The sequence below is a fragment of the Suricata suricatta genome, chromosome 9, assembly GCF_006229205.1.
Source record: "Suricata suricatta isolate VVHF042 chromosome 9, meerkat_22Aug2017_6uvM2_HiC, whole genome shotgun sequence".
NCBI classification, from domain to species: Eukaryota; Metazoa; Chordata; class Mammalia; order Carnivora; family Herpestidae; genus Suricata; species Suricata suricatta.
The window spans coordinates 8,761,242-8,772,235 of NC_043708.1; the positions used below are offsets into that span (position 1 = coordinate 8,761,242).

General features: G+C 50.9%; 1 long non-coding RNA gene across 2 annotated transcripts; it reads left to right on the forward strand.

The window, feature by feature from the left end:
• Window positions 1-225: 225 nt before the first annotated feature.
• Window positions 226-10,790, forward strand: LOC115302533. 2 transcript variants are annotated; one of them, XR_003913520.1, is made up of 4 exons: window positions 226-312; window positions 1,941-2,027; window positions 8,664-8,970; window positions 10,619-10,790. It is a non-coding gene; the product is annotated as an uncharacterized LOC115302533 (long non-coding RNA). The 2 variants fall into 2 exon arrangements; XR_003913521.1 differs by having other exon boundaries at window positions 274-312; window positions 1,925-2,027.
• Window positions 10,791-10,994: the final 204 nt, after the last annotated feature.

Sequence of the window (10,994 nt, forward strand, 5' to 3'; positions counted from 1 at the left end):
GGAACAGCAGTTAAGACCCACCTCCCAGATTTGTCGTGAGGACTGAATAAGAAAAAACGATGTCAAAGGCTTATGATATCGCCTGGAAAGCAGTACGGGCTCCTTAAAAGTTAGCTACTCTCCCTGCAGGTCAGAAGAGCGCACGTGTGCGCTGCCCTGCCCTCCTCCCCTCCGCCTTGCAGGGTTCACCTGCCGCTGGCCCCGCCCCACGCTGTCGCTGTCCACACCCACATCTCTGCCCCTCTGCCCCGGAACCTTCTCTTCGGGCCTGGAATTCGCTCTGCAGGCAGGAGAGACGCGCCGGAAGCGGTGGTGAGTTACCAGCTTTGGAGCAACCTGCCACCATGGTCTAAGGGAGGTCGGGGTGTCCCTCCCCCCGCTCGCGCCCGCTGGTCCCGCAGGGGTCATCCACCCTCACCGGCTGCTCTTCCCTTCTCCGCCGCTTCTTACCGTTTCCTGGAATCGCCTCCCTAAGATCACTGGCGCCTGAATTCTTGCCTGGGGCCCTGCTCCTGTGGGAACAGCCACGAAGAAGTCTTGAAGCCCCGTCTGTGTGCCCAGAACGGTGCTAGACACTTGAACCCAGTCTTCCGTTCTCCTCCTTTGAAAACGGAGGTGTGGGGGCCTTTATGACTCTCATTATAGTCAGAGGAGAAACCGAGACAGAATGGCTGTAGGATGCGCCCAGTCAGGAGGGGGAGGGGAGAGATCCCACCGCAGGTGTCTCTGCTCTTCCCAAACCTATTTCTCACCCCCGCGCCCCCCGCCGTGGAACACAAGGGGCTTAGGAAGAGTTTACCGTGGGGGTGAGTACGTTTCAGGACCTTCTCCCAGTCATGATCTATCGAGAGGAAGGGAAATTCAGCCCTTGAGACCAGGAGGGACCCAGAGTCAGGCTGGCCAGCAGGAAGATAGGACAGGGTGTGGGCGGGGTACATGGGGACCCAGGGTCTGGCCAGGAGGAAGACACGACTGGGTGTGGGTGGGTTGTAGGCGGAGCGTGGGCGGGGTGTGTGGGGCCCAGGATCTGGCCAAGAAAAGACAGGACCAGGGGTGGGCGGGGTGTGGGCGGGGTGTGTGGGGACCCCGGGTCTGGCCAAGAGGAAGACAGGACCAGGGGTGGGCGGGGGGTGGTCCAGACTTTGGTTCCCGCGCAGCTGTAAGACCTTGAGCCGGCCCCATCCCATCTCTGGGTTTCAGGTGTTTTTCAAATGGGAAATGGCCGATTTGGTCCAATCACACACACAAGTGACTTAAAGGCTGGTTGTGAATGGGTGAGTGGCCAAGTGTAAGCCCGCAGTGGGGGGGGGGGGGGGGGGGGGGGGGGGGGGGGGGGGGGGGGGGGGGGGGGGGGGGGGGGGGGGTTGTGGCACAGCGGCCTAAAGGCAAGGAAGGGAGGGAGGGAGGAAGGGGAACATGCTAGACAAAGCATACTTTTCATTAGAGATGGCCTTGGACTTCTTTGACTCGTTTGGACTAAATGTCCTCTATGTCTTGATTTTTTTCATTCTTCATGAAATGCTGTAGATGCCAGTCATCAGATGGAATTGTGTCTCTGTGGATCACGTATTTCCTTTAAGTAAAAAATCAGGGGCGCCTGGCTAGCTCAGTTGCTTAAGCGTCTGGCTTCGGCTCAGGTCATGATCTCACGGTTCACGGGTTCAAGCCCCGCATTGGGCTCTGTGCTGACAGCTCAGAGCCTGGAGCCTGCTTCTGATTCTGTGTCTCCCTCTCTCTCAACCCTTCCTGCTCATGCTATCTCTCTCTGTCTCTCAAAAATAAATTACAAAAAAAATTTAAATAAAAAAATCAACAGCTTGAGCAGCTGCGTGTGAAATGGCTTCTAGAAACCGCACCCTGAGATTCCTCGCTCCATCTCACTCCTCTGCTGAAAAATCCTTTATTTATTCCCTAATTTATTGAGACCCTCCTGTGGGCAGACGCTGTGCTGGACGCCAGGGACCCCTCGGTCACCAGACCCAAGCCTGGCTCGGGAGAGGCATATGAGACCAAACTTCCTCCATAAGGTCAGTAGTGACGAGTGCCCTGAAGGAAACAGACACTGGGTGAGGCACAGAGCACGGGTGGGTCTGGGGGGTCAGGCCCCACCGGGGCGGGAGGGGAGGCAGGAGCTGAGGGGCTCTCCGCGGAAAAGCAAGATGACCTCAGGACGCAACGGTGGCTGGCACTGCCTTGGGGACAAGGCCCGGATTCCTTACTGTGACTGTCCACGCTGTCCTTCTCTTTGCTTCCTCATTTGTGTTTCCTCCTTGATTTTCTGATGAGCCCCCCAAGCACCGGCCATGCCGGGCCCCCACACGCTCTGTTCTGTCCCCTTCTTGCCACGTTGGCTCTGCTCCTGCTTGGGAGGGGACGGGGGTGAGCCCACCAAAGGGGCGGAAGGGACTGGGACGGGTGAATGGACAACGGAGACCCTCGCCTACTGAGGTTCAGGGCGGCATGGCCGACCAAAACCCAGGTGGTGAGGGAGGGGACGCACAACCGAAAGACTGTGAAAGCGTCTACCTCCTGCGGATCTAGCGTGTCACCCCGCGGAGGTGGGGGCCGAGGGGGGGGGTCTCATCTTTACTATGTGCACTTGGGTCACCAGCTCAGGGTTTTCTTAATCACTTTGAGAAGCACTGCATCCTGTACGCCCCTATGGAGCATGTCAGCACAATAAATGCTCTGAGAAGTCCTGTAGTAAAGAAATGTGTGGAGCTTTCTTTCTTTCTTCCTTTTTAAGTTTATTTATTTTGAGAGAGAGAAAGCACGAATCAGGGAGGGGCACAGAGAGAGAGAGAGAAAATCCCAAGCAGGCTCCGTACTGTCAGCACAGAACCCCAGGCGAGGCTCAAACCCACAAACTCTGAGATCATGACCTGAGTCAAAGTCAGATACTCAAACAACTGAGCCACTCAGGCACCCCTGGAGTTTTCCTTTGAACTGGCATTTTCTGAACCTGTTTGACAGTAGAAGTCTTCCCCCAGGGACCATCTAGCCAATGCCCTCAGGAGTATGTGGTGCAGGGCACCAAGCTACCCACAGGGCTGCCCAGAGCCGGTGTCAATGGCGGTCGTGAACATTTGAGTAGGGCACGATTGTCTGAACCCGTATATTTGTATTACTTAAAATTTTGACCCATGTTGGAATGGCCACCAAAACACCCTCTCATATATATAGTGGCAAATATTTATGGTTAACTAAGGTCTGTAACCCTATATGGAAAGAAGGCATCAATGAGGATTTGAGACTCTATTCCCCTTCAAAATTCTTCTTACCTTCTACCATGGTCACTGCTAAAGGCTTAGCCAGCTCTCTGGCTCAGTGACCGTGAGACATAACATTCCTGGTGGCAGCTCCCTGACATCCAGGTCCAAGTTCCAGGGGGTCACAGGGCCCCCTAAAGGAACAGCTTGAGTGGGGAGAAGGGCATGGATTAGAAAGAATCTTCCCGGCATTCTCCCCAACCTCTAGGAACTGTCACTGGGGACCACCTCAAGGGTAGGCTATGTGGTAACTCCTTTGTGAGTTATATCTGTCTGTCTGTCTCACGGGCCTGGCAAACAGTAGGTGTGCAGCAGAGATCTGTCGAATTGATGATTCCCTCTCTGACTCTTTTTTAGGTGATTACTTTCCTGACTCGATTGTTCATTCACTTGTTATGACATATGTACACGGCCCCTACCAGCCTCGGGGCTAGGGATGACCAATCCCTAACCTCTTCCCTATTGAGTTCACAGGCTAAGTCCTTCCGTTTTTCCTGTGATGTGTCCCCTCTAGCCCTGGATTCTTCCGCTCTAAGATTCTACCATTTTATCGTTCTAAAACTCTGTTATTCTAAGATTCCGTGATCTCATGACTCTCCTTGTGAGCCCTGGACATCTGCCTTTATTTTGGATCCTCTCGGACTAGTTATCTAAATACAGATCTTCTCAGTTCATTTATTTGTGAATGTATATCAAGCGTCGATGAAGAGGTCACCTCTAAGAAATTTGTAGATTCAGTTCAAGGTCAATTGAAGCTAACTGTATTAAAGCAAGATCTTATCAGTTGCCGTGAAATATTAGCCGTGCTTTTTGTAAAAAAAAGAATTAGGCCAAAATAGTTCACATTAAGGGGAGGGGGGAGGACTTCATTGCTGCATATATTTAAGCATATGCTCATTTGGTGGTTTCTTCTCTTAATTATGAACAGAAGGCAAAGATCTAGGGTCATGCAGAGGGTACGTTGCGTTTGGACTTGGCCGCTGGCAAAGTTTGCCGAGGGCAGCCCCCAAGAGCTGGAAACAGGCAAGGAGTGCACTGAGATGGCTGCTCAGTCACCTGGGCTCCCACAGGAGGCCGGGGCCCGAGAACAATCCCAAGCTGGCTTCTGCCTCCTGGTCCAGCGCTCTCTCTGCGTTCTGAGGCTGCACAGGCAGGTGGATGAGATCCAGGGATGGAGTTAGGACAGCAAGGGCACACACAGGCTCTGTCTCCCCACGGGCCCTGTCTAATGCTGAGAAAATAGCTCGTCTCCGCTTGAGGGTGACAGTCGACATGGTAGAAAGACACTGGGCTGGACCTCCATCGGGTTGGGTTCAAATTCCCCACCTCCTGTGGGCTTGGGCCAGTCGCTTCCCTGGTCCAAGCTTGGTTTCTTTAACTATAAATTAAGGATGTTAAAATCAGTGATCTCATAATTGAATTGCTGTGTATCCCCATTTATGGTCATAGCGGTTATTATGCAACTATTCTAATGATACAAATAATACATTAATACATTATATGCAACATGATCTATCTATAAACATGAATATATTCAAGGCAAAGTTGAAGTCCTTTTTGGTGCCTTCTCCCAATCCAGTCTGGTCCCTGTTCCACTTTCCAGAAGAAATCCTAATCGGCTTGATTTGTATCCATGCATCTCTACACCACACAGATGCTGTGTGATCTCATCTCCGGGGTGTGGGTGTCTGTGTGTGTTTCTGTGTCTGCGTGTGCACGCATGCCTACATGGTTTTTGTGGTTGTTGTTTCTTTGTTTGCTTTCACCATTCCATACTTAGCTTTTCACTCCATGTGTCCTCGATATCTTAATGCATCATTTTCTTTTAATTACTTGCAATATTTTGGCCATTTCTATGTTGATGGTTGTTGCTGTTGTTTATTTTCTGTTTCCCTAAATAATATTGCAATGAACAAGACCATGCTTGCTCTCCTTCTTGTCTCCTACAATAAGTGAGGACATACCCTTCTGGCGGAGGTGACCACCGAGAAATGGCTCTGGATTTTTACGCCAGCGCTATCCTGAGCAGGTTGAGTGGCCCAGGAATGATCCATTTCTGGCTGCTGGGTTTCTCTCTCCTCCTCCTTCTGCCTCTCTGTCCTCCTCCTCCTCCTCCTGGATCTCTGAGATCTGTAACAGTCAGGACTCTTGCAGAAAAGTGTCAGGAACCTGACTCATGCTGGCTTCAGCAGAAGGAATTTAGGCGGCTCTGCCTGGATCCCAGAACTGAAGGATGGGTCACCAGCACAATAGGGCTACCAGGACCCTGTTTCTGTCATTATTTTCCTCTTCCCCTTTCTCTGCCCAGCTTTACGGATACCTGACAGCAGCTCTAACATCCTATTGCTTCTAGCTCTTGGAGCAAGGCTACATCTCTAGCTCAAACTCAGAAATCCCAGGGAAGGACTCTGATTGGTTGCACTTGAGTCACGTGCTCTCCTTTGAGCCAATCCTTAATCTGTAGGAAGGAGCTACTATGATTGGCCAGGTCTCGATCACATGTCTGTTGTCAGGCAGATGGGAGAGCTCGCCAGGTTCACCAAAGCATTAGCTCCTCCATTTCCGGAATGTCGCTCAGGGCCCTGATAACCCGGGAAGGCTTGGAAAAGCGGAAGTCTTCTTTTCTATTGATCAAATCTTCCTATAAAAGCAGAGAGGGAGTAATACTAACGTTTTCTGAGCAGCTATGCTGCGTGGCACTGGGCTAGGTGTTTTGTTTTAATTTAATTCTGTCAACTGACACATGAGACAGACACGATGAGGTGAGGAAACTGAGGCTTGGAGGGGTTTATTGACTGGTCTGAGGTTGCCAGCTAGTAAGGGAGGACGTGGGATTTGAGCTAACGTCTGTTATCCCGTGGGTCCAGAGCTGAGCTCAGGCTTCCTCCGTTCTGGGCTCCAGACGCACCTGCAGGGTGCCACTGTTTCCCCGTCGGGAGCAGACCAAATAAACTCGGCATCTGTGCTGGCTTGTCCCCAGACGCGGCCGCCCGCAGTTCCCCCACCCCTCCAGCTAATGCTGTTCCGCGCATCAACCTCTCTCCTTGCTTGCGTGTCTCTCTCTCTCTGTTTCTAGAACTGGCCCGGGCCCTGGACTGCTTTGACCAATTGCCTGTGGAGAGAGCAATAGTGTGCCCTGAGAAGGCTGGCAGCATCTGGCATGTTGGGCGGGGGGGGGGGGCTGCACCTGCAAAGCTAATTGACTGAATGAGGACAGGACCCGTCACAGACACGCATGCACAGGCGGTGCACGCGGAGGAACGTTCGCGGGCCGGACACACTCGGTGACGTCTGGAGCGCCCCCTGCCGGAGACGTCTGGCTCAGCGATCCCTCCGACGGCTCAGCAGAAGAGCCGCCCGCCCGAGCCCTGCCCGAGCTCCGGACCCACAGAGTTATGAGAGATAATGCATCGTTTCTGTTTTGAGCACTGTGTTTTGGGGTGCTTTGTTATACAGCATTAGAAAATCAAAACGGAAGTGTTGCTAATGTTGCAGGTTTTCTTCTTTTGACGTGTTTTTTAACTTTATTGAGGAATAACCCATTGACGAATGTAAGTGTATATATTGAGGGTGTACTGAGTGACGACTTGATGGGCATATCCATTGTGGAATAATGGACAAAATCAAGATCAGGCGCCCTCCACCTCACAGTTAACTTTTCTTCGTGGTGGTGAGAACTGATTTATTTTAACTGTAGTCCTCCTGCTATGCATCAGACCCTTTGCACTTACTCTTCTCCTAACTGAAAATCTGTGCCATTGACGACATCTCCCCAGGGGCCCTCCTTTTAAGTTCTCTCTGCTTAGTGCCTGTCAGCTAGTCCTTCTGAAGCCTGACTCCCTGGCACTCTTTGAAGGGGCACGTTCTCCTTTTTAAGTGTTACTGCCTCTGAGTTATCCTTTGACATCCGTAACTCATCAAAGGACAGATCTGACTTTCTACAGAGGTGCGGAAGGAGACTGCACAGGGTGAAGGGGCTCACCTTACCCTTGCTTTCTTATGCCATTTAATGTTTCAATAGCGTTTCTGGATATAAAAGCAATATATACTCTCTGTAGAACATTTGGAAAATGCAGAAAAATATAAATGAGAAAATCGGTAGACAGAGATCACTTCTTATTCTTCCATTATAAGGAATGTTAAGGATCCCTTAAGGCATAAGGAATGTTACCAGTGCAGTATTTTCCTCCAACATACAACACACATGCACACGCACATTTTACACAGTTGAATTCACTAATGCACAGTTTTTGTGTTCTTTATTCTTCACATTCTAAGTGTTTTTCCTGTCTCATTAAAAATTCTTTTCAAATATCAATTTTTTATTTTTTAAGTTTTTTTTAATGTTCATTCATTTTTGAGAGAGGGAGGGAGAGAGAACCTGAGCGGGGGAGGGGCAGAAAGAGGGAGACACAGAATCTGAAGCAGGCTCCAGACTCCAAGCTGTCAGCACAGAGCCCAACGTGGGGCTTGATCCCATGAACCATGAGATCATGACCTGGGCTGAAGTCGGACACCTAACCGACTGAGCCATCCAGGTGTCCCCTGCAAATATCCATTTTAATAGCTGCCTTGTATTGTACCCTCCATGTTACTATGCTTTACCTAACCAATCCCCCACACAGAGAAGGCTTCTGATGTCCTGCTATTGTGAACCCAGCGATCATGGCCTCACATGTCAGGGTATGTAACTCTGGCTGTGGTCAGGTGCAAAATGGCGTTTTCTAAGAGTGATCTGGAGACTGACCTATTTGAGGTGTCCTTCTAAGGCATCTGCCCTTCCCATGCTGACGTGGTGTATTTTGAACCCCCAAATTCTTCCTCACCAGCATGTTGCCAAGGATTCATGCTTTTTCTGGCTTCTACTGACCCCTTTACATGCACCTTAGATGCACCTTATTTCTACTGGCCAGCAGTAAAATAGCACAAGTCCTAACTGAATCCTTCCATTAATTTGTTGTGGGTCAGTGGGCATCCTCTGGGCCTCTGACTCCTTATTGGTACAAAGACGAGGTTTGACCACACGACTTCCTGCCCACTCTTAGGTGTGAGCACCTTCCTCCTGCCGGCCACTGAGCTAAGGGCTTGAATATCTCTTAAACCACACTATTATTAACCCATTTTATAGATGAGGAAGCAGAGGCCAAGGGAGTGTAATTGTACCCACAGCTCCTCAGAGGTTTGTCCACTGACCCGCTGTAAGGAAGGTTTGAACTTTGAGTCCAGGATGACAGAATAATCCATGGGATTCGGATTCCACTCACCACCAGTGCTCATATTTACCAAGCCCCTCCCCCGTCCACGTGTCATGACAATGTCAAGTGCTTTTCTCGAAAGTATTTCATAAACCCCACAACACTTAATTCCATGACACATACTATCTATTGTTTCCAGGTGAGGAAGCTAACGTTCGGAGAGGTGACTCATCCAAGGCCACACAGCTTGGGAGAAACGGAGGATTTAACTGTGAGTTCTGCCCTTTTGAAACACCAGACTACCTCCCCCTGCCAGGCCAGCAGTGATGGACAGGAGATCCGTGACCTTTTGTCAGCACGGTGCCGTGGCTGAAGAGGAAGTCCATTCCCTGCTCTGGTCTCCGGAATGCCTGGACCACCTCCTGGACCTCCGTGCCTGCCTGTCTCTGCATCTCCATTGTTCCCAGCCTCGCGTCTGGCAGCCGACGTCCCCACGTCTCCACCACGTAAGCGGCTTCCTTCTGTTCTGAAAAACCCACCCACTCTCCCTCCATCTCCTTCACTCTCTCCCCCCCACCCCGCCCCCACAATTTCCTTTCCCTTTCTCTTGCAAAATACAAAACCAGAAATGAACTGAACACAGAAGTCTGTAAACACGCCGGCCTGGCTCCTCCGAGGCTCTGGGCTCCTGGACACAGTCTTGAATCCTAATTAAGCCGTTATATAGAAAGGCTTGTTGCTGGCAACAGGGTCGGAGAGAAATAGTTTCCATCACGCAGTCTCTGGAATTGGAATTGGCTAGAAGGCGCTCGCTTGCTGCTTTCTGTACCTAATAGGCAGAATCTCAAATGTTATTAATCCAAGTGAACCGTGCGAGACACGGGGAGGGGGCCGTGAGTTGAGTTATTTGATTTTAAGAAAGAAAACCAGGCACAGAACGTTTTGTATTCGTGGCATCCCGGGTCCCCTGCAAGGGCCGTTAGATGAGAAGTTGGTCTGTGGCATGTGGCTTGGGGTTTAATGACACAACAAGGTCACCTGAGACACTCGGGCCAAGGTGAGGACTTCTGACACACCCGCCTGGAGCCGCGTGCCCTTCGGGGGACTGGGCTCTGAGCACAAATGCGTTCTCGGTGGCGGGAAGGGAGAGAGTGGGGTGCGGTCAAGGTCAGCAGGGGCTGCGCGCACAGGCGGGCTCAGCCCTGAGCCGGGGACCCAGCCGTCTTGTTGACAAGCCTCCAGCCCCGCTCCCTGGAGTCAGCCCCCGCACCCTCTCACCTCCAGTCCGCTCCAGCCCAGTTGACAGGGTTGCTTACTGCCCAACGGCCCTGCCCCCTTCTGCCTCGCTATCCGAAGCTTGGTTTTGTTTGGGTCATAAGGTGTCCAGCCTTCAGGGTGGAACATAGCTGGTCTAAACCGGTCACACCCCGCTGTGTCAGTGATGGGTCTAGCTGTGGCAAGTGGCCTCTTCCTGGTCAAGGAGTCCTAGGGGGAAGACAGATGGGGGTGGGGTGCTTGCAAGACAGATTATCTTTTTTGATAACAGAGGGGACTCGCATGAGGGGAAAGCTCTTTTGCCTTCTTCCTTCCTTTCTTACGTCATAGGATATAGGGGCAGGATGTGATGTCTGGAGCCGTGGCAGTCATCTTGTGTTTGTGAGGTGGTACCTCGAACTTACTTTTACATAGCCTAAGGGCTGGATCTTTTATTTTTAAACAGCACGAGTGCTACATATAAACTAATTTCATAATAATTTGTATTCAGTATCTTGAGGATGGCAGAACAGAGGATAGAAAGAATCTCGCTCTTGATGTCATTGTTGAGTCAACAACCCAAACATGAGACATGTTCCAGTAAAGACTAGGTGTTAGGTATTCTGTTTCTTGCAGCCAAAAGCCAGTGCCAGGGATTGTGAGATGTTTATCCAATATCCATCCCCACGTTCTTTAGTTACTGACCTCTGGCATACAGCGGGCAAACTGCTACTCAGAGCAGGGACTATACTTTGGCTACAAGTCTAAATTCTGGCCAATAAGATGTACAAGAAAGTTGTGAGTGGGACTGTGGGAAGCTTCTTTAAAAGGAGCTGACTGTGCTAGGAGTTGTCTCCTTTGTCTTACCTGCATTCATTTGCCCTGCTGCCTGGAAGACAGATGTGAAGGCTGGAGCCCCAACAGCCATTTTGGACCATGAGGCAAATATGGGCGCCACATACAGAGGTGAGTTGAACAGAAAGAAGGAGGCTGGGCCCCTGGGATCTCTGCAGACCTGCTCTACCAGTTCTGGACCACCTGCCTCTGGCCTTCTTTTCTAGAAGAGAATAAATGCTGGTGTATTTAAACCACTGTTATTTTGAGTGTTCTACAAATCAGAGATGAGCCAAATCCTAAAACTGAGACTAAAATTAGCCCAAGAGTACTTTGCTTCCAACTCCCTTACCACACTGGAGGGAGGCATTCTGTCGGCAGCATCCCTCGGCCCTGGTCTGAGGGAGGAGGGCTGGAAGCCCTCAGGTCGGGTTTGTTGGCT